The 3,598-nt window shown below is 41.9% G+C and overlaps 2 protein-coding genes across 3 annotated transcripts in view; one reads left to right on the forward strand and one right to left on the reverse strand.

The window, feature by feature from the left end:
* The window catches only part of cp (ceruloplasmin), a 737,508-nt gene that overhangs the window by 532,747 nt on the left and 201,163 nt on the right, over positions 1 to 3,598 (reverse strand). The window lies entirely within an intron of this gene.
* LOC104951371 (anoctamin-4) overlaps positions 1,592 to 3,598 on the forward strand; it is a 255,164-nt gene continuing 253,157 nt past the window's right edge. Inside the window, exon 1 of one of the 2 annotated variants that reach the window (XM_010778011.1) lies at positions 1,592 to 2,079. The gene's annotated coding sequence lies outside the window, so the exon portion shown is untranslated. Of the gene's footprint in view, positions 2,080 to 2,629; positions 2,669 to 3,598 lie in introns of those variants that run through there. The other variant, XM_010778012.1, reaches the window with a different exon arrangement.

Below are 3,598 nucleotides of genomic sequence, written 5' to 3' on the forward strand. Positions count from 1 at the left end.
CAGAGGGGCGTGGGGAGTGGCTCCTTATTTTCATCTAAAGTAACAGACAGAGAATCAGCACTTTGGAAACAGGGCTGAAACAGAGGGGATTATGGGATGCTACAATGCACAGTTTGGTATTTCGAGTCCAACACTTCAGAGACATGTTTGTATATATCTGAGACCTATAATATATTGATGAAAAGCAGTATAATAGGGGACCTTTAAAGTATGATGGTAAATGGCCCCCACCTGAAACTTGTGCTTGTCTTATATATTGTATTTCTTAAATATATATGTGAACCTATATTACACAGTAGTTTTCATGTGTTAATAAGCCCACTTTTCAAAGACATTCAGTCAATTAGAGCTGAGAACATGTTCTAACAAATATTAGTTTTATTTCCATAACAAGATTTAAATAGACCCTTCATGTTTCCCCTTATTTTAAGGGATGAGCTGCAACAGGATAACTGAAACCCTATGAGAGCTGTGATGTTTCTTAAATCATATTCAAGTAGAAAGCATAATTGACCTACATTTGATTGATTTTGCTAACTTATAACTCAACTTATGAGGCAGTATACCTCACCTCTAGTGAGGGACCCAGCCCTTTGTATTTTTTCTGTATGTGGCCCTCAGTGAAAAATGTTAGGACACCCATGTTTTTAAACCATCAGTTTACTGGAGCAGCAGACTTTTAAAGCACACACATTCACATTTTAAAGATCATGCTTGTATTTAGGGTTTCTATTAGACCATGTTCAGAAAAAAACATTATTATACTGTCCATCTGAGTATACAGTACCTGTATTTATCTTCTGTCTCTTTAAGCTTCCCTCTTCAAAAAGCCCAGTCTGCTGTGATTGGCTGTAGTATCTTTTTTTCTCATGTTATTAATTAAAAAATTTCTTGAACCCTTGGCAGAGACAATTTACACATTGGCATCTAAAATGATTTGAATGAAATAAATGCCAGACAAAATGTACACGTCATCGTTCAAGGCATAATGAAGCTAACGGTAGTCTGTGTTAAACACATCAATTAGATATATTTTCCGAGCTTTTTCAGTACATAGTTAGCACAGAGCCGTTACATTACGTTCGCGGAGCCTTTACGTTGAGTATTTGGACCAATCCACGGACTTCCTCACACACACACACTCAATCTTTTCTCAGCTGCAGCTCCGCGGATTTCTCAGCCTGAGACGGCGGGATGCGGGTGTGTGTGTGTGTGCTCGGGCTGGAAAATTGCACAATTTAAATCTATTCTAGTAGACCTCAACAATGGAATTATGATCAGTAGAAATGGCCATGACATGGGACCTTTAAAATGAAATATATTAAATAAGAGATCTCTTCAGGGTCATCAAGGCCAGAAGGAATGATTACAGCATTATATTTCAATATTGTCATTATTTATATTGTTGCTTTAGACTTGAAAAAAATCTTACCGTATATGATCTACTTAATTCTGTCCTTGGCTTTCTATGAAAAGGTACACATTGACACTGTCATTGTTTTGGCTAAAGCAACACTAACACATCTAGCCCTTTTTTCTGATTGGACGCTGAGAGAGCAGCTTAACCTCTGATTGGCTGCCAGGGAAGACTGATCAAAAATGCCGATGAACGGCACGCAGCTCCTCTCCCTCTCTCCCTCTCTCACTCTCTCACTGTAAACATCCTGCTCATGCTTGTGTTTTTCTCCAGAGGAGATCTTTGACAGCTTGTGGTCGTATAGCGTCTCTGACAGACCTGTCTATGTGGGAGTATGTGTGTGTGGGTGTGGGTGTGTGTCCAATGTGATGTTGGGTCGACGGATGCGGTGATGAGGATTAAGGAGTAGGAAGTGGGGATGCTGCTTTTCCTCTTGGGACGTCGCGTTTGTTTGTTTCCTCAGCGAGGTCCTTTGCACGCTGGGGCTGGGGGGGAAGGAGGGGTGACTGGTGTGTGTTTGTGCATGTGTGTGTATGGGGAAAGATCTCCTGGCTGTTTTGGCGTCTGCTGCGGCTCTGCTGGAAAGCCCCCCCCTCCCCTCTCTCCCTTCCTCCCCCTCTGAAAGGTGAAGCTGCCTCTCTTCCTCTCTCCACCTTCACTCGGTGAGTGTTGTCAAGTTGTCTTGAAGCAGAGGCAGCTTGTTCAACAGTGTTCTTTTTTTTTTTTGCTGCAGTGCTCTCTCTCTCTCTCTCTCTCTCTCTCTCTCTCTGTCTTTCTCTCTCTTTTTGTGTTGCTGTGTCCTACTCACACACCGCTTCATCTCTTTCTCTCTCTCTCTCTCTCTCTCTCTCTCTCTCTCTTTGACCATGCAAGCATTTGACCTTCACACATACACACACACGCACGCACGCACGCACGCACGCACGCACGCACGCACGCACGCACACACACACACACACACACACACACACACACACACACACACACTCAGTCATACATTTGTCCCGAAGCTTTCCCCTTTTCTCTTGATCGTTAAAGTATTTTTTTCAAACACTTCCTCATTCTCAATGCTGCATCAGTTGTAAGACACAGAAATTGGCATGCCTCTGTGAGTGAGTGTGTGACATCCAGGCATCAGCAGCAGGTTTTGTAGGTGTGAAGTCTGCCCTGCATCCCCCCCTCGGTCCATCTCTGGACATGATGACAAAAAATTACAACACTATCCTGAAAAGCAAGACACCGTTACGATTGGTAAAAAGCAACAGCAACATGTACTGTATAGACAGCTCCCATATTTACACAGTGTATATGTAGGTGTAGAAGTTGTATCGCCAATGAATGCTGTGCTAACATACATTGCTAACACTTCTAGGAAATCAGTTTCAACATTTCAAAAAAAGTTTAACTGTGACAAACTCGATAGATCTTTAACTACCAATTCTATGGAGCCGAGCTGTGTAGTTGACAGATCCTGGAGCAGGATTAACCAGAATGTGATCAAATGTCAACGTAGTACGACACATAGAGTCACGTCTATGTTAGAAGCAGTGTTCTTGAATTAAATGTGTTAAATGCTCCAAAAACACCAGATCCCATCAGGTGTCAGATCATCCCCAGCGTTCTTAAATGTCTCCTGTGTGTGTTTGGTGGGATGCAACCAGTCTTTTTTCTGCACAGGTTCAGACCATACCATTTCCTAATTAGGTTTATCAGGTTCTCAGCACTGGGTTTGAATCCAAAGTCTGACTAGTATTAATATGCTCTCAAAATGTGAGTTCTTTCAATTGATCGCGGTGGGAGCTGATGAGCCCACATGAAAATGAACTGAATGGATTTTATTTCTTAAAAATGAAGTCAAAGCAAAACAACGATGTTAAAGGTGACCTATCATGCAAAATGCATTTTTGTACGTCTTTTATACATGAATATGTGTCCCCGGTGTTCCAGGGAAATCACCAAGTGTTCGCAGGGTCGTCGATAAGGCTTGCCCGTTTTACATGGTCTCCGCAGTAGGGACTTAACTCTTTATTCGTTCTATAATTGCGTTGTTCGGCATCTGGTCGGTGATAGACACTGTAGTATCTTACAACGTTTTTAGACCTAGTCTAGTATAGTCTAGTGTTATACTGTTTGTTTATTATTCTTTCTAAACCATATCCTCCGCTTTATCTCTCCCAACAC

This window comes from Notothenia coriiceps, unplaced genomic scaffold (assembly GCF_000735185.1).
Source record: "Notothenia coriiceps isolate Sejong01 unplaced genomic scaffold, NC01 NC01_scaffold00018996, whole genome shotgun sequence".
NCBI lineage: Eukaryota > Metazoa > Chordata > Actinopteri > Perciformes > Nototheniidae > Notothenia > Notothenia coriiceps.